Source organism: Gorilla gorilla, chromosome 13 (genome assembly GCF_029281585.2).
Source record: "Gorilla gorilla gorilla isolate KB3781 chromosome 13, NHGRI_mGorGor1-v2.1_pri, whole genome shotgun sequence".
Classification (NCBI taxonomy): Eukaryota; Metazoa; Chordata; class Mammalia; order Primates; family Hominidae; genus Gorilla; species Gorilla gorilla.
In genome coordinates, this window is record NC_073237.2 from 109185659 (window position 1) to 109212599 (window position 26941).

The following is a 26941-nucleotide window of genomic DNA, read 5'->3' on the forward strand; positions in this document are numbered from 1 at the left end:
AATAGCATGAATAAGCAATGTACAGAAGAGGAAACCCCAAAGGCTAACAAGTAAAGGAAGAGATTTTCCAATTCATTAGCATCCAGAGAAATGTTAATTATATAACACTGAGATGCCAATTTACACCTATTACACTAGCAAACATGGAAAAGCTGGATAGGGCCAGGTTGGGAGAGAGATGGAAATGCAGGAACCCTCGTGCACTGATGGTGGAAGTGTAGGTGAGTGCAGCCTTTCTGGAGAAAGTCTCAGGACTTAGTCAAATCATGTATATACATACTTTCTGGTGCAGAAATCCACTCTGGGGCATATACCCAAAGAAATCTCACGAAGATCCAGAAGAGGAAATGTGTAATTACGTTCACTGCAGCAGCATTGGGTTGGCAGGGAGTTAGAGGCAATGTGAGTTTCCATTACTGGAGGTAACATGTGGATGCATTTGTAGGAGCCCTGAGCAGCAAATAGAAGCTTTCAGTCTGCTAAGGGTGATAGCCTCCAGCTCCATCCATGTCCCTGCAAAGAACATGATTTAATTCCTTTTTATGGCTGCATAGTATTCCTTGCTGTATATGTACCACATTTTCTTTATCCAGTCTATCATTGATGGGCGTTTATGTTGACTCCATGTCTTTGCTACTGTGAAAAGTGCTGCAATGAACATACATGTGCATATCTTTATAACAGAACCATTTATATTCCTTTGGGTATACACCTAGTAATGGGATTGCTGGGTCGAATGGTATTTCTCTTTAGGTCTTTGAGGAATCACCATAAGTGGGAGCTGAGTGATGAGAACACATTGACACATAGAGGGGAGCAACACACACTAGAGCCTATCAGAGGGTGGAGGGTGGGAGGAGGGAGAGCATCAGGAAAAATAAGGGGTACTAGGCTTAATACCTAGGTGATAAAATCTGTACAACAAACACCCATGACACAAGTTTACCTATGTAACAAATCTGCACATGTACCCCTGAACTTAAAAGTTTAAAAACGTTTAAAAAAAGAAGCTTTAAGTCTACGATCTTATTTATTTTCCCTTTGTCCCATCAGTTGCTTCCTTTTTTCTCTTTTTCTGCCCTCTTTTGGACTGAATATGTTATAATTCCATTTTATTTCCTTTGTTGGTTTATTAGCTATAACTCTGTTTTGTCATTTTAATGGGCGCTTTAGGGTTTATAGTAAACATCTATACCTTATGGCAGTCTACCTTCCACAAATGATATTATTATGCCACTTCATGTACAATACAAGAATCTTACAGCAGTGTACTTTCCTTTCTCAGCCTTTTTGCTATTTTTGTCACGCATTTTACGACTATATATGTTAAAACTGCGTATTACTGCTGAGTGTGGTGGCTCATGCCTATAATCCTGGCACTTTGGGAGGCTGAGGCAGGTGGATTGCTTGAGCCCAGGAGTTTGAGATTAGCCAGAGAAATATGGTGAGATCCCATCTGTACTAAAAAAAATTTTAAAATAAATTTGATGTGCATGGTGGCTCATGCCTGTAGTCCCAGCTACTCAAGAGCTTGAGGTGGGAGGGTCATCTGAGCCCTGGGTTGGAGACCGTAGTGAGCCTTGATTGTGTACCACTGCACTCCAGCCTGGGCAATGAGAGTAAGACTCTGTCTCAAAAAAACAAAAACTGCATATTACTTTATTATTATGTTGTTTAAATAGTTATCTTTTTCAAAAATTTAAGAAAAATATAAACACACTCATGTCGTTACCATTTCTGATGTTCTTCATTGCTTTATGTCCTACTTTCATCCGGTGACATTTTTCTTCTTCCTGAAGGGCTTCCTTTAATATTTCTTGTAGTAGTGTATGTTTCATCTCATGCATTGTAGTTTTCATCTATAGAAGTTCAGTTAAAATGACTATTTTAGTGTCTTTGTTGAGCCTAACATCCATGTAAGTTCTGGGTCAGTTTCAATTGATTTATATTTTTCTCCTCATTGTGAATCATATTTCTCTGCTGCTTCATGTACTAGGTAGTTTTTTAAGTTGAATGCTAGATAGTGTGATTGGATCATCTATTTCTATAATTATTTTTGAGCCTTGTTCTGGAGCACAGTTGAATTACTTGAAAACAGTTTATCTTTTTTGATATTGCTTTTTAATATTTGTTAGTTGGGATAAGAAGAGCACTGAATTGAGGGTTAATTATTCTTTACCCTGAAGCAAGAAATTTCTGAGTACTCTACCCAATGCCCTGTGAATTATGAGGTTTTCCATATTTTTCCCCTAATGTATATAAAAACTAAACCCTATTTTCTAGACTTGAATGGATCTGTAATGTAATTGTCTTTTTCCTTTTTTTAGAAGATAAAAAGAGGAATGTTACATTCTAGAAAATAATGGGGAGATGCCGGAATCAAAAGAGAGACAAAAATACCCAATGCATAAGTACACAGAGGTTGGGTTGGAGGGTGGAGGAGGCCTAGCATGGGGCAGGGGCTGAAGGACTCCTAAGGAGACCTACAGTAGGCAGAGGTGTCCAGGTATCAAGAATTCAGATATCACAGCCTGGAAAGCTGTGATATCTAATTATGTGTTAGCAAAACATTTGGTCAAATGGTTGCTTGTTGGACCTTGGAAGACAGACCTTGTGCTGACGAAGGCTGCAGAGCTAGGGGAATAGACAGGAATGATTTAGGGTATTGGCATATTGGTATCGTGTTGGTAACTGCTTGCTGCTTTCGACAAAACTTATGAGCAAGAGAGACTTGGAGTTAGCCCAGCTTCAAGTAGGGAGGGCATTACTAAAGGAGGCCTTCTCTGCCTGCAGCCTCCCTCTAAGTTGGTTGAGGTTTGCTACTTCTATACCCCACAGCAAAGCAGTTTAATGACTGTGAAGTAAAAATCTACGCTTAACCAAGAAAGGTTGTGAGCCTGCTGGCGCAAAAAAAAAAAAAAAAAAAAAGGGCTTAAGGATCCACCTCACCCAGATCCATTGTTTTAAGTGGTCTCAAAGTAGCCCCCATTAAATTAAGAGAAGGGGATGAGATAGGCAGAACATAGAAGTCAATCTAGGAAATACCAGAGTTTCTAGGCTTAAATCTTTGTCTAGATAAGATTTGGGGGGTGTAGTTACCTGAACATGGAAAAGTTGAGAGGCAAATATAGCAGAAGTCTACTAAATTTTTGAGAAATTTGTATTGCCAAAAGAAATTTAGCCTTGGCCTATAGCAAAAGCATGATGGAGTCTCACCCTGTTACCCGTGCTGGAACGCAGTGGCGTGATTGCAGTTCACTGCAGCCTCAGACTCCTAGGCTCAAGGGATCCTTTCGCCTCAGCCTCTCAGGTAGCTGGGACTACAGGCATGCAACTGCCACCATACCCAGTTAATCTTTTCTTTTTTTGAGGCAGGGTCTTTCTATGTTGCCCAGGCTGGAGGACAGTGGCACAGTCACAGCTCACTGCAGCCTCAAACTCTTGGCCTCAAGCAATCCTCCTGCCTTAGCCTTCCAAAGCACTGGGATTACAGGTGTGAGCCACCATGCCTAGCTGCATGTAATTCCATACTCCTCAAAATAATCTATCCAAACCTGCACAAGCAGGAAATGGGTAGTGATCATGAAGGATAAGGGACAAGAAAGAAACTTCCAGAGTCAGGGGCCACAGAATCCTGTGGACATAAGACCATGCTTCCACCAGTCTCTTTTCCTTTACCACATGCAACTCAGCTTTAACCATGTGAATAAGGACAATGTCCTAGGGGATAGTACAAAGAACTGGGTTCCTGAATGACTACAAGGAAGAGAGTTGCCAGCCAACTTGGATCATTTATGTTAGATTGTTCATAGAAGACAGAAATTAATTCTATCTTCATTAAATTATATGGATTATGATTCTCTTTTATAGCAGCCTAGTTTAGCAGGTTAGATAAACTAATGAAATGTTTAAAACCGATATATTTATCCTTTCCCACTAAACCTACTCCTCCAGCAGATTGCAGTAAATGGCAATTCCATCCTCCTAATTTCTTAGTCCAAAGTTCTTGGAGGTATCCTGTTCTAGTCCCTACCAGGTGCACAGTATCAAACCAGGCCTTGCATTTGTGATTTAGCTTGGTGCTTCCCAGAATTCTAGGCTGCAGATGCATGGAATGGGCGTGGGCTCTTGTCCTAAAAGTGTTAATATCCTTCAACCAAAGATCCCCAGGAACATACATGTAGTTGAAGAAATTGGGTTGACTGTTGCAGCTAGGAAGAACACGCACCATTGGGAACCCATGTGTGTCTCCGTAAGAGAGTGGTAGAAAAAAAGCTATAGGATTTGGAAAAAACCTACTAAGAAAGCTCCAGATTTGGTGCTGTCAGAAAGGGGGAAAATTTAACGATTGGATATCTCAAAAAATATTATCAATAGGGAGGAGAGACAAGCATGAGGATAAAGCTGTAATTGGTAAAGAAATAGCTGCCACTCATTTTAGCTAAGAGAGGCATATTTGTGGATTGCACAATGATCTTGTTTTTATGATTGATTGCAGAGTGACTTTGTTTAATGTTGATGTTTTATGAGATTGTGTATGTCTAACAGAACAATCTGGCTTAGCTGTGAGCAGCAGCCCAGCTTGTGAGCTTGATAGCACTGAAGCCCAGCTGTGAGAGTCCAGGATTGTTTTTTTTCTTTCTCAAATGAGTGATGGTGCCTTATCACAGGCAGCCAGCCTCTCTCTCAGACTCCAGGTGAGGGAGAGGACCTGTCTCAAATTCATTCTGCTCCTCAGAGGTGTGCATCTTCAGCCTGCATCCCTGTCTGGCCATTGTGACACTTGTTCCCGGCACTACATTGACTCAAGGTGCTTCTGAACTGTTCTAAGAACCCAGAAAATGATGCTGCTCTGGTCTATTTACCCTCATCATTCCCATCTGTTTTTTCTTTTTTATTTCTTTGGAAACGGATTGTTCTGCTTCTTGGCGAGGCAAGGGTGTTTCATGTCTGTAAAGAAACACAGCAGGTGGATCGCTTGAGGCCATTAGTTCAGCCTGGCCAACATGGCTAAATCCTGTCTCTACTAAAAATACAAAAATTAGCCAGGCATGGTGGTGCATGCCTGTAATTCCAGCTACTTGGGAGACTGAGGCATAAGAATTGCTTGAACCTGGGAGGCGAGGGTTGCAGTGAGCCAAGATCACACCACTGCACTCCAGCCTGGGTGACAGAGCAAGACTCTCTCTCAACAACAACAACAACAACAACAACAACAACGAAAAGGCGGGGGGGCGAATTCTTCTGGATTTTTCTGTTTCTGATCTATGAACATTTCCTATTTTCCATTGGCTATTAATATTTCATGCCTCACTTGCACAAAATGTTTGGAGTTGAAGGGGTAGGTTTCAGTGTGAGCTCAAGCTGCTGTCTTGACTTGGAAATAGCAGAGGTCCTTTTCGTGCCTCCCTCTGGGCTGTAGTTCCCTAACACGTGGCACTACCCAGCCATCTCTCATCATCAAAGTGGTCCTCAATTGTTATTGTTATTAATTTTCTAAGTGTTCTCAAGGCTTTGCCAGGTCATGCACTTCTGGGCATCAGCTGTTCTCTCCCTTACATGCCAACAGTAAAAAATGAGAGATTTCAGTGTAACTGGTTGTCTTTCTACATAATCTTTTGCCATATTTCAGCTAACCAGACAAAGCATTTGATCCAGGAGTAATAATCTGAATCTAATTTAGTCTTCTGATCTGGGAGAAAAGCAAGATACGGGGATCTTCAGCTGCCTAGAAAACCTTCTCTCATTAACCTTTATGCCCATAAGGACTAAGCCATTCTTGCAGGACCCATCTTGCTCTGCCCTAACACCCATGGGTAACTTTTACATTTTTAAAAATCTGCTGTTGGTGGGAAAGGGTTATTAGTGGTGAAGGATCTTTCACATCCCTTTGCCCAAGCCTGTTAGCTTTCAAAAGAAGAAGTTAATAACATTCCCCATCAATGCCTCCTGACAAAACCAAGTACAGGTTGCTGAAGACAGGTATTGTTTGCATTTAATGAAATCTCACTTACTGTGTTCACAGTAGATAACTGTGGTGATTGAAGGGGGTTTGTTTTTCAAGAGTGTGAAAGGACACTGAACCCATCTTATAGGATGGATGGTATAGAGAAGCTAGGATCTAGAGGCATCTCTGTCAAGCTGGTATCAGCCTCAGCAGCATCTATCTGTCGGTGTCCCCAATTGAAAAGCGAATTCTAGGATGCAGAAATCATGGGGCAAGTCTTATATTCTTATATTATTTATAATGTTCTTATCAGATCACTAAGAAATTGGCAAATCAAAGGGCAAGCGGCACTCTTGGGGACTTGGGATAACCAACAGGGAATTACTGCAGAGGAAGGAGAATCCTGAAGCTCAGAGAAGATTCTGAGACACTAGAGGAGGATTATGGGTTCAGGGGCAAGGAAGCCCCTTCATTCACTCACTGTCAGCCTCACATCCTCACAGATTCAAAGACAAATTACATGACTGCAAGGTTAATGATTTATTGATCATGTAGAGTCAGGTGTTATTCATGTAGAGTTCCCCTGGCTGTGACAAAGACAGTCAGAAATTCAAAGAAAACCTTTGATTCTTGGTGAATTTCTGAGTCTTCTTAGGCAGTTAGGGAAGATCCTAAAGATGCAGGGATGACGTCTTCATGTGTGATATGATGGAAATCAGGTCACAGAACTTGTCATAAGAGGACATGGGGACCAGGAAGGGAAGATACTAGAGTCCAGGTGAGGAAGCATTCACTCAGCACTAATTAAGCAGAGAAGAGAGAGAACACAGGAACTTATTAAACATTCCTTGCATTGCATGAATGATGAAGAGAAATTCTATTACAGAGAAAAATGATGAAGAAATAGATCTGACCCTGTATTCTAACTTATGTTATATACCAGAATAGGGGGAGGGAGGATGTTGAGTAAATGACTTTTGCTTTTTCGCTATTGCTAATGCCATCTTAACTTTCTCTCAGCTGAATATATGAAAAAGAGAAAGGAAGTAATAAAGGGTCCCAGGTTTGTTTCTGCCATCTTCAACATCAGAAGTTTTGAAGAATTTTTGATAAATTGAGGAATAATGGCAAAATCTGTAGATATCTCTTATTAAATACTTGCTTTATGCAAGCTGCTAAGACTTTCACATACATTATCTGAAAGCCCCACGATAAATCTTAGTTGAGAAAACTCAAGATCTATTTTCCAGGTTTGTGGAAAATGGGAAGACAGTTCCATTCCCAGGTTAGACGTCAAGGACATACAGAATACAGAAGAAGAAATGTGGATTATAAGTTGGAGGGTGAGATGGCCTCCTGGGAGTTGGTCCACAAACACAGAAACATATTTGAGTTTCATACAATCTACTACTCTTTTTCCATTTCGAACATGAAATCCTAGTGATTTTTAGCACATCATCAATTACTGGGCCCTTTTCGCAAGCATTATATCCACACAGCAACTCTGTAAACTAGGCATCATTGTTTCCTCTTCTTTTTTTTTTCTCCCTTTCATGGAGAATGGTGTCTCATTATGTTGCCCAGGCTGGTCTTGGGCTCCTGGGCTCAAGTGATCCTCCTGCCACTGCCTCCCTAAGTGCTGAGATTACAGGTATGAGCCACTGTACCTGGCCCATTGTCTCCTTTTTAAGTCTTAGGTTATTTGCTCAAAGCTTATGGGAGAATTGGGTCCTCTATCCAGGTCTTCCAACTCCAGATTTCAAGCTTTTCCCACAAGCTTCCCTACCAAATTATTTTTATGGTGTCTTTGGGTGCAAACCCCTAATGCTTTTGGAAGGCACTGGTCCCTGGGCCACCCTCTCTCCACTGGAGTCAGAGATCACCAACCTGGAGTCCTAGGCTGCTCCCCCATCTCAGGCCTGGAGACAGCGATCTGTCGAGGGAGAACAGAACAAATTCAGACACCAACCCCAGTTTATTTTTCAGAGAGAAACCAGATGATTCTCCAAGTTAGCACAAAGGGGACTGATTTGGAGGGTGTTACTTCCCCTGGATTGCTCCCTCCTGTAACATGGGAATTTAGGAAGAGAACACCAGAAACCCCAACTTACCAACTTTGGTCAAGTCAAATATGTTTTCCTTATCAATCCCATGTTCTTCACAATATTTCACAAACCTCTCCTTGAGTTGTGAGCTCACATCCAGTGTTCGAGCTGTGGGAAGAGTGGCAGTAACTGCCATGTCTTGGGTATTCGTCATAGAGGCAAATGAGGGGACAGGGCTCAAGACGGATGGGAAAATGAATGGCAGCCATTGGATGCCCAGGCAGAAGTCTTGGGGGTGGGATATAATGTGTCCTAAATTTGACATCAGTAGCACAATGAAAGATTATAATTTCTTATCACTGAGCTTGAGGGATTACCAAAGGTAAGCCTCTGTTTTCAGAGAAGGAGAGATGGCCCAGGATAAGGTGGGAAAGACCACTTTATATCTAAGTTTCTTGCCTTCCCTCCTTTCCCCACCCCAAGATGAGTGTCAGCATGAAAATACTCTACCATAGAGCTCCAGCATTAGGAATGTTTCCCCATTGTTGATATTCTTCTTATAAAAAAATATAATTATCACAGTCCGTTTCAAGTATGTCAACGACATTGTGTCCGTTATCTGTGGAGGAAACAACACAGCTCAGAACTCCTTTGGTCCATAGAAAGCAGTTGAAACCCTTTACCTGTTCTCTCCCACAACACAAGTTCAAGTGCATATCCTGTTAGAGATAGTGAGGATGTTGAATGTCTTCCATTTGCATCGTCCTGGGCTTCATGAGGCAAATTCTGAGAAAAGGGTAGGTTGACCACTAGCCGTCAAAAAATTTAGCCCCAGCAGCACACTCAGCCTTTAACGTCCTCCCCCGAGACCTACCCACCTCCAGCAGCATCTCTGTCAGTGATGTGTCTCTGCCCTCTCTATAAGCCCCCACTGGCATTACTTACTTGACGCTACATCCTGAGCAATGTGCTGTGGCGATGACCATCAGGCATCAGAAAGCCAGGGAGGGAATAAGAAGCTGTCCTGACAATTTACCTTTTTTTTTTTTTTTTTTTTTTTTTAAAGATAAGGTCTCGCTTTGTTGCCCAGGCTGGAGTGCAGTGGCGCAATCTTGGCTCACTGCAACCTCCTCCTTCAGGGTTCAAGCGATTCTCCTGCCTCAGCCTCCCAAGTAGCTGAGATCACAGGTCTGCATCATGATGCCCAGCTAATTTTTGTATTTTTAGTAGAGACACGGTTTCACCATGTTGGTCAGGCTGGTCTCGAACTCCTGACCTCAGGTGATCCCCCTGCCTTGGCCTCCCAAAGTGCTGGGATTACAGGTGTGAGCTACCATGCCCAGCCCCAATTTATATTTTTTCCCTGCCAATTAACTTTTGTTGCAGGAGGTGCATATGACCAAGTCACTTTCCTGAAGCTGATTGTATTATGTGGCAGGCACTAGCTTTTACATGCAAGGTTCTCCCAGCTTCAGGTTATTGGCTATTATATGACCCCCATTTTATTATCAAAATAGTCATTGATCAGAAATTGATCAAGATCATGAAGATACTGGGGTTTAGTAAATTCCTTGCAGTTGGAAGTATAATTTAGAAAGACTTAAAAAAAAATACTTAGTCAGCACTACAATATGGCATTCTTTTCTGTTGGTTTACAAGCCAAATTAATTTCAGTACAGTTTCCATTTTCACTGTAAAACAATAAATTGATGCCCAAGGGCTACCAATGAGGCTGGCTTGCTTACCTTCTCCTCTACCAGTAACTTGAGTTTCTGATTCAACTTTTGAACATTTTTTGGTACAATTATCACAGACCTTTTATGTGTATTATTTCACATGATTTGATAAGAATGACTTATATGACAACTTCTATCACTATTGCTACTTCTCACTGTTGCTATTACTACAACTACTTGTCTAGATCATTAGCTGAGTGTTCACCACATGCCAGCCTCTCAAGTAAGTGCTTTACAAACGTGACCTGCCTTGGTCCACACACACACACACACACACACACACACACACACACACGCACACACACACCTCAAAACAAAACAACATGAGGAAGAATTATTGTCATCCCCTTTTACCCATGGGAAAAGGGAGGTGGAAAGACATTAGTTTTCTTGGTAACACAACTGGTAACTGAAAGATTCAAATTCAGGCTGTTAGTTCCAAATTCAGTTTGCTTAACCTATGCTATATGGTCATACTACTTAATGATTCTGATATCCCTCTACCTCCTGCTTCTCCCACTCCAATTAAATTTAAAATTCTTGTTACTGACTCTTGTCTCTGAATCTTGAAAAGCCCCAGATCCATCAAGTCCTGGATCAGTGAATGTGTGTGTGTTCAAGACCATACCCAGGCTTCTGTTTTTCCTTCCTCAACTAAAAAAGGCCATACTTACATTTCATGCAATTTAAAAGTCAGAGAAGAGTTCCCCAGGTAATCAATGTGTTTGACAAAAACCTTCATGCTTCCATCTTCTTCTGTCTTTTCCCTGCGGTCAGAGGCCAACAGAACCGAATACCACTCTCCTGAAATCTGCAATAAATAAGGTCATTGGGTAAGAAAAGAGGAGTTGGGGATACCACATGGACACTTCTTTCCTTGAACTCTGGCCTGTGGGCCAGGGCTCATAATGGTGAAGTGAAGATAGAACTCAGATCAGTTGGCACCACACCTAGGGCTCTTTCCACTGCCCCTTTAGGGAGGATGGAGATCCCCAAGCATTATCATCTTTTCATATGGTACAATTGCTCTTAACCCAAGGTCAGAAACCAGTGCTTTTGTCTGATATGTTAAGGAACTCCTGCCCTACAATAGGATCCACATGGCTTCAGAATCCCTGAAACCACTCCCCAGAGCCAGAAGTCACTGCGTTCCATAACTCCACCTTTGACAGATCGAAGTTGCTTGTCACAGCATTATTGTTTTCTTCCTCCTGGGCACAGACGAGGGTCAGCCCCAGACACAGCAACAGCAGCATCATCTTGGTAGGGGACAGCACTGCCTCCTCCACAGTTGCTGGGGATGGGTCTTTCTCTAGCAGTGGCTCCACTCCCCAGCTCATCTGTCTTTATATCCAGTTTGTGTCCAGTTTTTTGCCCATGGGGTACTACCTTTCCCTTCCCCCTCCATGAAATGGTCTTCCCTTCACTGGTGTGCAACCAAGGATTGTTCCTGCCCTTTTGAAACTTGGCAATTCCGTCTCCTTTAGATCTAGTTAGTGACCTCAAATTTCCCAGAACACATTATCAAGAAAAATAGCAGATGCTCTAAGGGGCTGTCATTTGGAACTAGATTTAACTGTGGATCTGGCCTAAAATCAGAAAGCCGATTATGTGTGGCAGGAATGGGCATAACTGAGAAACAGGATGTGCCAGAATCTCTGTTCTACTTCTCATACAATGTGTGAAATTAGGTGAGTTACTCAATTTTTACAAGCCCCAGAAACAAACTGTTCTACCGAAGATGAAAGCACCTATCACAAAGCATTAAAATAGGGTTGAACAGAAAAAGTCTTTAAAGTATGGTGTCTGGTTTTCAGTACATTCAAATTCCTTTTCCTTATTCTCTGAACCCAACCCCTGCGGCCTTCCCTCTCCCCGCAATAAGTGAACAATATTTAGTCACTATGTGTATGTCTTTACCATAAGAGACATACACATGGGCCCATAAGAGAAAAGGAGAAGTACAAGATATCATTCCTTCCTTCAAAGAACCTTCAGTGAAGTTGGAAAAATGTTTCACATACTGAGTAAAAATTTAAACCTACAAGCACATGAAATGACCCAATTGAGTAACCTAATAAAGTCACTATTATAAACTATAATAAAGGTTTATATTAATAATGCAGGTGCCCAAGCACTGTCATCTTTTCCCGTGGTACAATTGAAAAGGGGCTGGAGTGAGGGCATCATGTCGAAAAAGCCTAAGAACACAGGTTTTGGAGTCATGAAGACCTGGGCTTCATTCCTATCTCTGCTGTTTTGAAGCCATAAAGACAGATTGTGACTTCTCTCTGAGCCTTCTGTTAGTTTCCTCTTTTTTTTTTTTTTTTTTTTTTTTGAGATGGAATCTCGCTCTGTCACCAGGCTCGGGTGCAATGGTGTGATCTCGGCTCACTGCAACCTCTGCCTCCTGGGTTCAAGTGATTCTCCTCCTCAGCCTCCCGAGTAGCTGGGACTGTAGGCATGTGCCACCACTCCTGGCTAATTTTGTATTTTTAGGAGAGACAGGGTTTCACCATGTTGGCCAGGATGGCCTCCATCTCTTGACCTCGTGATCCACCTGCCTTGGCCTCCCAAAGTGCTGGGATTACAGGCATGAGCCACCACACCCAGCCTGTTAGTTCCTCTTAACAGGGCTAATGACATGTTTAATACATTGCTAGGGATTCAATGGGGTGATGTGCATAAAACCCCCAGCATCATGTCTAGCACACATTGAGCTGGTGGGTCAGAGAATGCTTCCCGGATAAGGTAGGACTTGTAGTAGGTGTTGAAAGTCAGGGAGGGTATGGAGATATGGAGTGCATGTGGGAATAGCATTCCAGGAGGGAGGAATATCATGAGATAAGATCTCATGCCACCAGCCAGGGTTGTTATATAGCTCATTTCTGCCTTGTGCTAATGGTCTTCTTCTGCACCCCCAAGACTAGAAAGAGTTTAGCATCATGGGAGGAGCTGAGCACAGGGCAATGAACCTAGGAATGGTGACACTCTGTCTGTAGACTGCTTAAAAAGTCATCCCAGACCCTCATGTGAGCTTTCCTGGTTCATGCTCAACCGATGTTCAGTCACTGGTGTTTTGAGGCCTATGTAACTTCACCATCATAGGTGGCTGTGGGTTCTCCTGGCCCTGAGATGGAAGAACTGAGCTTGACAAGTGGTGACAAAGGCTGTGTACTTGATTTCCTCCATTTGACTCTCTCCAAGAACTGACGGCAGCCTGTGAGCCATCAGATTTGCAAAACGAGCCCCACTCTTCCTGGGTCATGCTGAGGGGAGAGTCAGCTACCACCGCAGCATCCACCATTCCAACCCCTCCCACTGCCACTCCTAACTCTGCACTCTTACAGCACCGTATTGTAGCTCTGCTTCTGTTTTTATTCCCTATGAGAAGGTAAACTCCCTTCTGAAAGTTGAGACATCTTTCTTTGTTGTACGTACCATAGTACTGAATATATAGTATCACCTTTGGAATGTTTATATACTAAATTCTGTCATAAAAGCACTAAGGATTCTTGATATTAGAGGCAACCTTCTAGAAAATCCTTTTGTAAATAGGAATATTATATTTGGGTGATGACATCCTAATTTATATTATTGGACCACAGGAATAGAGGGAGAGCCTAGGACTAAAGTCTGTGATCAGAGCCTATGTTTGGATGATCTTACTTAGTAAAACCTGAGTTGAATATTTCACTCTCTGGCTGCTTGCTTCCATTTCAAATGTACCATATTTTTGGTGGTTGGTTTAAGCATTGCCAGAACAGCCTGTGATCACTGAGATAGCAAGGTCAAGGCTGCAAAAATACCCAAGAGGTGTGATGCAATCTAGCTAGGGAATTGGTGAAAGAAAACCCAGACAAACTAAAGCTGAACTAATATTAAAATGTGAAATCAATCAGGAGGGATGTATTGGTTTATGATAGAATTCCATTAAATAATACTCTAGTACTGCGTTTAAATATTTGTGGTAGGAACTATAGATTAATAACCTGGCAACACTTTCACAAATTATAGATGATCAATAAATATTGCATCAAATGAACTCTAGACTTCTTTAGTGGGGAGGATTGGAAGAAGTAGAAAGATAGAGAAGGATGACAAAAAAGAAAAAAGAATAACCACTGATGTTAGCATCTCCCAGACAGTATAGAAAGTATAAATACATGAAACAAAGATTTAATTTATAAAAGTTCACTTGACCACCCATCTGTAGGGAATACGTCTATTGTACAATGCAAGATACACAGGGTATAGGATTTAGAGTAATTTGTCTGTAGTGCAGCAATTTGCTTTAGGAAATGATGCTATTAAATAATTTTTTTTAAAAAATGATTCAACTTAATTCAACTAACATTATCAAGTGCCTTTTCTATGCTAGGCCTATACCAGGCACTTTGAGGGCTAAAGAGATAAACCAGATGGCGTCTGTGCCCTCAAGAAACTCCTGGCCAGTGTGGGAATGATTTAAAAACAAACAAACTACAAGGTCTAAAGTGAAAAAAACTAGGAAAACAGAGGTGCCAATAGTAATCAACAAGAGGAGTAACAAGAGAAAGACTGACCACCTAACTCTAGGTATGAAGCCAGAAAATTTTTTTCCTACAGATAAGCAGGACTTTATCTAAGACACACAAATTTACAACGTAAGAGTGGAACATAGCAAGCTTTTTTTTTTTTTTTTTTTGGTGGGGGGGGAGAGGTGTCTCACTCTGTCACTCTGTCACCCAGGCTGGAGTGCATTGGTACCACCTTAGCTCACTGCAACCTCCACCTCCTGGGTTCAAGCGATCTTCCCACCTCAGCCCTGAAAGTAGCTGGGACCACAGGCATGCGCCACCATACCTGGCTAATTTTTTTGGTATTTTTAGGAGAGGTGGGGTTTCACCATGTTACCAGGCTGGTCTTGAACTCCTGAGCTTAAGTGATCTGCCCGCCTTGGCCTCCCAAAGTGCTGAGATTACAGGTATGAGCCACCGCGCCCAGCCAGCAAGCTTTAATGGACTTCTCCTGATACAGTGGAGAGGGAAACAGTGGAGGTTCTCTGGGGAGTAAAGGTTCTGTGCTTTCCAGCAGGGAGAAAGGAGTGAGTTGAGTTGTCCTACAAGCCTGGGGGCCCCAAGGAAGTGACTCCTTCCTTTCTGCCAGGTGAGGTATGACGCTTCTGATGAATGAGTCTTGGTCTGTACAACAGTACCAGATGGACCGAGTGTACATTGGTTATCTGTCACCATCCTAGAGAGGTGGCCTTTGGATCCTCTCTTTTATGAGACCAAGTGAGTAGGGTCCTAACTCTTGTCAAGATTAATTCCAGGGCTGAATTCTACAATGTATACATATGTCACAACATCATGTTGTATAACACAAATATATACAAATTTTTACTTGTTAATTAAGAATTTTTCAAAAAGATTACAAAAAAAGGTCATTCCAAGGCTGAGCTGCCCAGACCCCTAAAACCCATCAATCTTTTAAGAACATGGCATTGACAGCTGAATCCAAACTGCTGTATTAACAGTCAAGTTGCATCAGCTAGTTTTATATTTGTGGCCTTTAGACTTCAACAGACTTAGAAATAATCTGGTAATAAAAGAAAGAAGGTGTTGTTCAAAGTCATATTTGCTCAAGGAGCTCCAGGCCCAGAATTGTGCCAGAGTCTACTTACCATGACTAATGGTTATGACTGGGATGGATTTTTGCACCAGTACAAGTTTCATCTGTCCTGGGGCCACATAAACAAAAATAATATTTTGATGCTGGAAATAAAAGAACTCAGTAAGTTTTGATGAGTGTTCTACAAACATTATCTTCTTTAATCCTCATAATTGCTCGACATGGTAGGTATCAATATCCTGTTTTACAGTGGCATGAACTAAGAATCAGAAAGGGGAAGTAATCTTACCAAAGTCACATAGCCAATAAATGAGAGAGCCCATGTGTGAACCCAAGACTGATTCCAAAGCCGCTACTCTTATTGATTCTACCACGCAGGTCAGGGCTTAATGTTGCTAACATGAAGGGCAGATGGTTGAATATAAGGAACAGGAATAAATAACCCTGTAGACCCTAAGAGGAATCTGCCTGGTAGTTGCTACCGAAAAAACTGCATGCAGATTTCTTAAAAACATGATACTGTGGCTCACGCCTGTAATCCCAGCACTTTGGGAGGCAGAGGCTGGTGGATCATGAGGTCAGGAGTTCGAGACCAGCCTGGACAACATGGCAAAACCCCATCTCTACTAAAAATACAAAAATTAGCCAGGCATGGTGGAGGGCACCTGTAATCCCAGGTACTCGGGAGGCTGAGGCAGGAGAATCGCTTGAACCCGGGAGGCGGAGGTTGCAGTGAACCGAGATCATGCCATTGCACTCCAGCCTGGGTGACAAGAGCAAGACTCCGTCTCAAAAACAAACAAAAAATGTGGTACTGTGAGGGTAGCTGCAAGAGTTTGATCAAGCGAAGGCAGAGTAACAACTCTCTCCTGGTCTTTCTTCTTTTGCTCATACTGTAGTTCCTCCTGGAAAGGCTTTCCTTCTCTGCCTGTTCAAATATTACCCTTTCTCCAAAGCCCAGCTCAAGACTCCCTTTTTTTTTTTTTTTTTCTGAGATGAGGTTTACTCTGTTGCCCAGGCTACAGTGCAGTGGCACGGTCACAGCTCACTGCAGCCTCAACCTCCTGGGCTCAAGTGATCCTCGCACCTCAGGCTCCCGAGTAGGCACATGCCACTATGCCTGTTTAATTTTTGTATTTTTTTGTAGAGATGAAATTTCACCATGTTGCCCGGACTGGTCTTGAACCCCTGGGCTGAAGAGATCCACACACCTTGTCCTCCCACAGTGCTGGGATTACAGATGTTAGCCACTGCAACTAGCCAAGAATTCCTCCTCTTTGCTTCTCTCAGCACTCACCTTTTTCATCCTTTGTATGACCTGTTAAGTTAAATTTGGCCTGAGGCTGCCTCCACACTTAGAGTTCCTACATCATAAACTGGAACCTAACTTAGTATGCAACTAACTGAAAACCTAAGTAGGAGGATACTTTTGTAACAAATCGCTTAATCTCAGCCAATCACAGCAGCCAAACTTGTCAATCACAGGCAGCAACTGATCAGACCATGTTGAAATCAGGGAAAGGCAGAGCTGTAACCAATCAAGCTATTTCTGTACCTCACTTCTGTTTTCCGTCCATAAGTGTTGCCTGTGCATCTTGAGGAGTGGAGCCCTCTGAACTTCTGGTTCTGAGGACTGCCCAACTTATAAATATTTATTTGCTCAGTTAAACTCTGTTAAGTTTAATTTGTCTGAAGTTTTTCTTTTAATAGTCTCCATAGCATATAGAGCTTTATTCTCACACAACAGCAGCCAACTACTTACTGGCTCATGTTAGTATCAACATATAATTCACAAAGAGTTAAGAAACGTAACTCTTATACAACCATGCTCTATAGGAGCATGTGTCAGAGATTTAATTATTTAACTCATTATTTCAGGAACCGGAAGAATGACAGCTTGTTCAAAGGAGGCTATGAGAAGCTGATGTAAATCAGTAAAAGAAAAAAATTCTGGAATAAAATTGCTAAGTTAGATACAGAGTGGTTAATGTCCTAAAGACAATAAATGTACAACTTTGTGGTCTTCTTGATTGCACACAAATTATTTACATATCTACCAAACAAAATGATATGCACTTTCTCAGTTTTTAAAGTTAATTTCTAATTTCAGAGTCTGGCTCTTAAAAAATAGCAAATAATAAGTTAAACATAGTCACATTTGCCAGGAGATCCAGATGAGCCTATGAAGGCTTATTAGATAGTGCTCTAGGCTAGGCGCGGTGGCTCACCTCTGTAATCCCAGCTACTAGAGAGGGTGAGGCAGGAGAATTGCTTGAACCCGGGAGACGGAGGCTGCAGTGAGCTGAGATCATGCCATTGCACTCCAGACTGGATGACAAAGTGAGACTCTATATCAAAAAAAAAAAGTGCTCTAGTAAGTCTTTAAAAGGACACACAATCATCTTTTTACATTTTTTCAATTTTTGTGTAATTCTTCAAAACACTAGTTTCTATGGTCGCGCATACATTGGAAAGGTAACAGTGAAAAGATAATTAAAACCTGGGTTCAAATTCTCACCTCACAATTCGACCTCTGTGAGCTTCAATTTCCTCAGAGTTCTTGCAAAGGTAACATGAAAAGGTTTAGAAAGGGCTAGAAAGCAATTGATACCCAATAAATATTGGTTCCTTCACAATTTTCCTCTCTTCTTTTGAACATAGAGACCAGATATTGTACTCCTTGTGTCCTGGAGCTCTGTGTAGTGGGTTTTCAATAAATCATCTTGTTACTGTTTTATATATGTCTTACCTGTGATTTAGGCAAATTCCTGTCTCTGGCCTTCAATTTACCTATTGATAAAAATGAAAAGATTCAGAGTTTCTTAACTGAGGACAGCACTAGTTCTAGAAGAGGTTTTGGAAATGGTGTAGGGGGAGCATTTTTGGTGTTTACAGTAACAGGAGAGAATGACTGACATTTGGTATCCTGGATGCAGAGGTGATAAACCCCCTTGAGTGCATAGGCCAGTCCCCTACAAGGTGGAACTGTTTCATCTAACACATCCATAACATCCCCACTGAGAAACACTGAGTACTTCTCTTACAGGCCTTTGCAAATTTCAACTTCTGACAACAAATTGATGCTTCTCTGGTGTTTTCTTTAAAGGATGGCAGATACACACTGCCATCTGCACTACAATGGCCTACTTTGGTTAAAGAAAAGTATATTTTGCCTTCAAACATTTTAGCAATTCCTCAGATTATTCTATTCCTCAAGTGCAGCCTCATTTTGTTGACTCATTCTTGTCTGAAGAATAGCTCTTGCTTTTGGCTGCTGCCAGCCACAGTGAGTGAATCTGTTTTCTGCAGAAGGAGATTGCTCCGGGGCCCCCTTATCGGGAACCAACTAGTCTTTGCTGAGTGACAGGCCTAGTGCAAAAAAACAGTAGGAAGTTGAAGACAAAGTATCTGCCATCGGGCAGGAAAAATACAAGCATTCTTCTGCCTAGAGCACCAACGTGGGTAACCTCGCATTCTAGGAGAAAGCTGAGGTCAGTGTATTAGTCTGTTCTCACACTGCTATAAAGAACTACCTGAGACTGGGTAATGTATAAATAAAATAGGTTTAATTGACTCACAGTTCCACAGGCTGGACAGAAACCATGGCTTGGAAAGCCCCAGGAAACTAACAATTATGGAGGAAGGATGAAGGGGAAGCAAATATATCTTCACATGACAGCAGGAGAGAGAGAATTTTTAATAAAAAGAATCTTGTGGTTTTATGAAGACTGCTTTCCCAGAAGAAAAATGATTTGGTGCCTTGGCTCAAAGGACTTGCTTCTTTTTAGGGTAAAGAAGTTGCTGTCTTTTCCCTTTTCAAGACAAAAGGGGGAGCTGATAGGGAAACTAGATTTGGTTTAAAAATGTATAAGTACCCAGGAGGAAGCCAGAACCAGAGAATGTGAACCAGCTGTTTGAAGGGACAGTGTCCAGTGGAGGGGGGATATGGATGCAAGGCCATGAGCAAAAGAATGGAGAAAAGAGGAGAGAGAGAGAGAGAGAGAAGAAAAGAAAGAAAGAGCTATACACTTTTAAACATCTAGATGTTGTGAGAACTCACTATCGTGAGAACAGCAAGGGGCAAGAAAACCCCCATGATCAAATGACCTCCCACCAGGCCCCACCTCCAACACTTGGGATCACAATTCAACATGTGATTTGGGTGGGGACACAGAGCCAAACCATATCAGTCAGCTAGTTGCATTCTGAGTTCCTTTCAAACAACTCCTCTTTTCTCCATTCTTTTGCTCATGGCCTTGCATCCATATCCTTCTCCACTGGACACTGTCCCTTCAAACAGCTGGTTCACATTCTCTGGTTCTGGCTTCCTCCTGGGTACTTATACATTTTTAAACCACATCTAGTTTCCCTATCAGTTCCCCCTTTTGCCTTGAAAAGGGAAAAGAAAGCAAGTCCTTTACCCTAAAGAGAAGCAAGTCTTTAAGCCAAGACACTAAACCATTTTTCTTCTGGGAAAGCAGTCTTCATAAAACCACAGATTCTTTATATTAAAAACTAGCAAAGCGGGGAAACGAAGTAGCCACAAGGTGGCAGAATAGGAGAGATTTTATTTTCCTGCAGGATAATTGATGAGGAAACATGTGGAATGGTACTGTCTTAGGAAGTCGCCTGTTGTGATGTATTGATAACTTAGTATATAAAAAATTGAAGGAAAGAGGGAGGCTGGTCAAATGCTGCTGAAATGTCAAGTAAAATAAGGACCGAAAATATGTCCATCTGATTTCGTATCCTGGAGATAACAGGTAGCCTTAGAAAGACCTGTACCTATGGGGTGCAGAGGCTGCAGCCTCGCCAAGATCTCTGCAATTGTCTGTGCTTTTATCTGTTCCTGCTCATCTACAGATGAGAGGGGAAGAATTCATAACTCCATTTTCTATCAGCAGCTTGGGATGCAGTTGAAGCTGGTTGAGGGTAGCAAAGAGGAAGACAGACTGATTTGATGCTTGGCTGCTGGGACAAGAGGCTGCAAGTGGAGCAAGGCGCAGGATCGCCCCCAACAGGTCAGCCAGAAACAGCTCGCCTAATGCGGGTGGTACTTCCTTGCTTCCTCTGTGTATTGTGAAAAGGTTTCCGTGATCGGGGTATTAGATGTTGGTTTATTTTTGTTATTTATATATAAATAGAATTTGCAGTACAAATTACAGGACTGGTGCACATTATGGTCCCTTTTAAAAATGGAAAAGTCTGTTATTTTGACAACTTTGAGAAACGTTGCAATGGCTATTGGCTCTAATCTTCGTTTCATTGATTTCCATTCACAAGGGAAAACTGTCTTCTACACAGCTTCCAGAGCAAACTTATAAGAGTGGAAATGAGTGAGATCATTTCACTCCACTGCTCAAAATCTCCAGCGTCTTCCCATCACTCTGGAGATTTGGGGCTGATGGGCTTTCCTGGGGATTCTGAGAAGGAGGGAGATCTGAAAATGGGTGTCTTAAATTTGGGGATGCTGAGATTTCAGGTGGTACCTTTGGGAGGAAGGTCTGTGAAGAGGTTGGATGAGGAATCTACTGAAGTTTGGTGAAGATCAGTGATTGACAGCGTCTCTGGAGCTGAAAAATCTGAGGCCTATAGGGGAGGGTGTTGTTAGGAGATAAATGAATGGGAAGACTTGTGAGAAGTTAGTAAATTAGAGAACTATAGGTTTTAGTGATTGTGGGGGCCAGAGCCTCAGGTTTGGGGGATATTTTTAGGGAGTTAGTGTTGACAGTCTATAGAGGTCAGTGATTTGCTGTTTGTGGATTGGTTGGGACATACAGAATTCAGGGACTGGAGGAAGTTGTGGGATTCAGTGTTTGGAGGGGCCAGTGGTGGTCAGTGAATAGATACTTCTGGGAATTAGTGATTGGGGTTGCCTGTGGGTAATGGTGATTAGGATCTGTGGGGTCTATGCTTGGGATATTTCTTTTTTGGTGGAAGCTATGACAATCAGCAATTTACAAGAGGTACTGTGAAGTTAGTGATGTGAGTTATTTGAGGGTCCACTGTGATTTGCTCTTGACTGATGGCTGTAGGAGTCAATAATTGGAGAATTGCTGGATATTAGTTTTGTTAGCCTGTCAGGATCAAGTTGGTGATCAGTGGAAATCAGTGGTGAAGGGGAGTTTAGGATTCAGTTGAGAGGCTTCTGTGGATGCTGTGATTTAGGGGTGTAGAAAAGCCTGCAATCAGGGTATTTCTGTGGAGTCAGGGATCTATGGTTTCAATGATTTCATATGGGGGAGTGTTAACTGGAAGTATGTGATTTGAGAGTTTTTCAAGCATCAATGAATGGGAGCCAGCATGGCTCAGTGGTGGGGGATCTGTGAAGGGCAGTGTTTGGAGGTTGTGTGTTTACTGACCTTTAAAGATAAATTATATATTGTTGAGTGTGGGGTTGCGGGGGGAAACATGTTTCAAATGTTTTGTACTGTGTCATGCTATTTGGAAAAGAATTCAGTATCTCTGCAGTTGTTATCTCTGAACGTTGAGATCACAGGTAATGTTTGTTTTGGGTGAATATATTTTTTAAGCATAATTATTACAAGTTTCTTGTGTAATGTTTTTTGTAAAGAGAAATTTATTGTACTGTAAAGACAACCTCTACTGGTCATGATAATTTTTCTTTTTATGTTGGTTTACTTTGCTAATTACACAAGGTATACATACATATATTTTACTTAAAAATGCAAGCAAACAGATGTATATGGAGCAATCTTAACTCCTTTCTTAAACCCCAATTTTATTCACCTCTACAAATATAGCTATCATTAACAATTTGGTCTATATGTCTCAATATTTTTTTAGTTCACATATATGTATATACACACAGTTTTGTTTGTTTTATGTGAATTGGACTGTATTGTATGTATTGATCTACAATTTGTTTTTTATATATAACAGTATGTCTTAAGAGAAATTTCTATATCAGAATGTATAGACTTGTTCACTGTGTAGTATTTGATGGTGCAGCATTCCTTGTGTGGACATGCAGTGATTTTATAGTATTCTATTGGGTAGATATACAGTCTTGAGGAAGAAGCAGACTGCCATCTTTGGTGTTTCTCAGGCTTCACTGGTGATACCTCCATGTGCAGGAGGGATTTAGGTGATTAGAGTCTGGAGTGGACCCCCAGCAAACTGCAGCCAGCCCTATGGGAGAGTGGCCTGACTGTTAAAGAAAAACAGAAAGCAACAACCACATCAACAAAAAAGACCCCACAAAAGTCCCATTTAAATATTAGCAACCTCAAAGATCAAAGGTAGATAAGCCCACAAAAATGAAAAGGAATCAACATAAAAACACTGAAAACTCAAAAAGCCAGAGTGTCTCTTCTCCTCCAATGGCCACAACACCTCTCCAGCAAGGATATAGAACTGGGCTGAGGCTGAGAGGAATGAATTGATGGAAGTAGGCTCACCCTCTACAAAAATTAACTCAACATGGATTAAATAAGACTTAAATGTAAAATCCAACCATAAAAACCCTAGAAGGAAATCTAGGCAATACCATTCAGGACATAGGCATGGGCAAAGATTTCATGATGAAAATGCCAAAAGCAATAGCAACAAAAGCAAAAATTGACAAATGGGATCTAATTAAACTAAAGAGCTTCTGCACAGCAAAAGAAACTATCAACCTACAGAATGGAAGAAAATTTTTTCAATCTATCTGTCTGACAAAGTCTAATATCCAGAGTCTACAAGGAACTTAAACAAATTTACAAGAAAAAGCAAACAACCCCATTAAAAAGTGGACAAAGGACATGAACAGACACTTCTCAAAAGAAGACATTTATATGGCCAACAAACATGAAAAAAAGCTCAACATCACTGATCATTAGAGAAATGCAAATCAAAACTACAATGAGATACCATCTCATGCCAGCCAGAAAGACAATTATTAAAAAGCCAAGAAACAACAGATGCTGGTGAGGTTGTTGAGAAAAAGGAATGCCTTTACATTGTTGGGAGTGTAAATTAGTTCAACTATTGTGAAAGATGGTGTGGTGATTTCTCAAACACCTAGAACCAGAAACACCATTTGACCCAACAATCCCATTACTGAGTATATACCCAAAGGAATATAAATCATTGTCTTATAAAGATAAATGCACACACGTATGTTCATTGCACCTATTCACAATAGCAAAGACATGGAATCAACCCAAATGTCCATCAATGATAGACTGGATAAAGAAAATGTGGTACATATACACCATGGAATACTATGCAGCCATAAAAAGGAAAGATCATGTCCTTTGCAGGGACATGGATGGAGCTGGAAGCCATTATCCTCAGCAAACTAATACAGGAACAGAAAACCAAACACCACATTCTTTCTGATGACTATCAGAGTAGTGGTCATAGCTTTACTTATACTTTCTATTTTTCATGCAAGTCCCTTTTTTGAATAACTCAAACCTGGAACCATACAGAAAGTAATTCTGAGAAGTATAGTTCCAAGCTTAACCAAGTTAGCAGAACATAAACTACCTATGTGGTCAAGAGAATCACTCTTGGCAGACTGTATGTATTTCTGTAATCCAGACTTAAGCTGAGACCCAAAGAGATCTGTAATCCAGATTTCTAGAAGGTGAATTTTCTTGTCAAAAGGTAAGCACATTTTACCTTTAAATATGTATCCAAACTGCTTAAGTAGTACCTCCTTGAAGAGCCTTCCATGACCCTGCCATCCAGGTTTGCATATCTGTTCTTTACTTTGTGGCACTCTATTTATTTTCTTCCTAGAACTGATAATAATGTGTAAGATTTTGTTTTTACTTATTTTTATATTGTCTGTCTTTTTGGTGGAGGCATGACCTTGTCTTATTTCCCATTATACTCATGACATAGTTGGCACTAAATGAAGATCTGGGCCAGGTGTGGTGGCTCACATCTGTAATCTCAGCACTTTGGAAGGTTGGGTAGGGAAGATTGCTTGAGGCTAGGAGTTGGAGACCAGCCTGGGCAACATAGTGAGACCCTACCTCTATGAAAAACTTAATAATTATCCCTGTGTTGTGATGGGTACCAGTAGTCTCAGCTATTCAGGAGGCTGAAGTGGGAGGACCACTTGAGCCCAGAAGATTCAGTGAGTTCCCTCCACTCCATGATGGCACCACTGCACTCAAACCTGGGTAACAGAGTGAGACCCTGTCTCAAAAAAAAGAGATGTTGAAGAAATAATTTCTGGTATAGTTTGTATATTTGTCCCCACCAAAATCTCATGTTCAGTTGTAATCCTCAATGTTGGAGGTGAGGTTTGGTGGGAGGTGATTGGATCATGAGGACAGATCGCTCATGAATGGCTTGGGCCATCCCCTTGGTGAGAAGTGAGCTCTCACTCTGAGTTCACACCAGATCTGGTGATTTAAAGTGTGTGGCACCTCCCCCTCACTCTCACTCTCACTCTCTCTCTCTCTTTCTTGCTCCTGTTTTTGCCATATGATGTGCCTGCTCTTGCTTCTTCTTCTGCCATGCATAAAAGCTCCCTGAGGCTTCCCCAGAAGCTGATGCCAGCACTGTTTTCCTATACAGCCTGTAGAAGCACAAGCCAATTAAACCTCTTTCTTTATAAATTACCCAGTCTCAGGTATTTCTTCATAGCAATGCAAGAATGGTCTAATACAATTTCCCCATTAAAAAGTCTGCACAAACTTATACCTTCAGCAATAGCATATGTCTGGTTTGCAAATTCCTAAACCAAAAAGAATATTACTGTCTTTTAGGAAGGGGGAAAGTTTAAATGATATTTTATTATTTATATTTTTAAATTAAAGCTATTATATATCTCTACACACTAACCAGAATGACAAAAACACAAAAACCTCACAACATGAAATATTAGAAGAATGTGGAGCAACCAGAATTGTCATACATTGTTGATAGAATGTAAAATGATACAACCACTGATTTATATGCTAGTGAATGAAAAAGCCAAAAGCAAGGCACATCACACTTAAATTTAGAAGACTCAAGAAAAAGAACCAGCTGGGCGTGGTGGCTCATGCCTGTAATCTCAGCTCTGTGGGAGGCTGAGGCAGGAGGAACACCTGAGGTCAGGAGTTCGAGACCAGCCTGGCCAACATGGAGAACTTCGTCTCCACTGAAAATATAAAAATTACCTGGGTGTAATGGTGTGTGCCTGTAATCCCAGCTACTCAGGAGGCTGCTACAGGAGAATCATTTGAACCCAGGAGAGGGAGGTTGCAGCGAGCTGAGATTGCACCACTGCACTCCAGCCTTGGCAACAGACCAAAATTCCCTCTGAAACAAACAAACAAAAAAGGAAAGAAAAACAGGTCACGTGCTAAATCAGAATGACATTTTTAACAGGAACACTGGAAGCTAGAAAATTATAGAGAAATGCCTTCAAATTCCTGAGGAAAAATGATTTTTAACCTAGAGTTCTTTTTCATTTTGTTTTTCTTTTTTTATACCCTGCCAATATCTGTATTTAACCTAGAGTTCTATATCCAGCCAAACTATCAATCACGTGTAAGAGTAGAACGGTTTTACATATGAGAAGCTGAAAATTTTACTTCCATGTATTCTTGCTTGGGAAGTTGCTGGAGGGAGAAATTCATGAAATGAGGGAAGAAACTAAGAAAGATCTGGGATCCAGGAAATAGGAGATTATACACAAGAAAGAAGTAAAGGGAACTCCTAGGATAACATGAAAGGAAAGTCCTGGGGCTGGGCAAGGTGGCTTATGTCTGTAATCCCAGCACTTTGGGAGGCCAAGGTGTGCGCATTATTTGAGGTCAGGAGTTCAAGACCAGCCTGACCAACATGGTGAAACCCCATCTCTACTAAAAATACAAAAAAAAATTAGCTGGGTGTGGTGGGTGCATGCCTGTAGTCCCAGCAAGGAGGCTGAGGCATGAGAATCGCTTGAACTTGGGAGGCGGAGGTTGCAGTGAGCCGAGGTCGCGCCACTGCACTCCAGTCTGAGTGACAGAGGGAGACTCCATCTCAAAAAAAAAAAGAAAAAAAGAAAAAAAGAAAGTCCCAACATGAAAGTGAGCACCAGCACAAATAGCTGACTGAAGAGGGTGAAGCACTCCCTCTCCAGTTGAATGTGTCACCCTGTTGAAAAGAAGGAGATGGAGGAATAAAGAGGAGGGAAAGAAATTACAAGTAAACAAATAAATGAGGATTTTTACTTACATATTAGTTCTACTGCCTTTTGGTTTTATACATCGCCAATATCTGCTTTTGTCTTAATTATTTTGTTTCTTTTGTTTCTATATTAATGTTTTTACTAGTTTTTTGAGTTGAGAATTTAATTCATTTCTTAATTTTCTTCCCTTTTAATGGAAATTCCCTGGCATCTGAATGCTGACTCCCTTCAGCCCCCTGTCAGACTAGCAGAGCTCTTGCTGGCCCCAGATTCTATGCATGCAGAAATGAGAGGCAAAAACCTGCCAGGCAAATCAGCAGTTGCAGCAAAAGGCAGGGCTCTGGGAAGCTGGCGTTGAAGGTTGGTGGCTGCTGGGTGGAGCCAGAACACTTGTAAGTGGGGCCATAGTTGGCTTCTGGTGCGACTTGAAGCCTGGTCTAATTATTTCACCAAACTAAGATGGTGAGTCAGCATC

The 26941-nt window shown here is 41.5% G+C and overlaps 1 long non-coding RNA gene across 4 annotated transcripts; it reads right to left on the bottom strand.

Annotated features, from left to right (window-relative positions):
• Positions 1–1748: 1748 nt before the first annotated feature.
• LOC129524560 (uncharacterized) lies at positions 1749–26247 on the bottom strand. Of its 4 annotated transcripts, XR_010130322.1 has the most exons (8): positions 25469–26247; positions 17860–18131; positions 17570–17689; positions 10403–10539; positions 8503–8611; positions 8059–8160; positions 7835–7880; positions 6486–6747 (listed from the first exon to the last, which is right to left on the bottom strand). It is a non-coding gene; the product is annotated as an uncharacterized lncRNA (long non-coding RNA). The 4 variants fall into 4 exon arrangements; XR_010130321.1 differs by lacking the exon at positions 6486–6747 and adding an exon at positions 1749–1859 and having other exon boundaries at positions 17570–18131; XR_008668366.2 differs by lacking the exon at positions 17860–18131.
• Between the last annotated feature and the right edge of the window lie 694 nt (positions 26248–26941).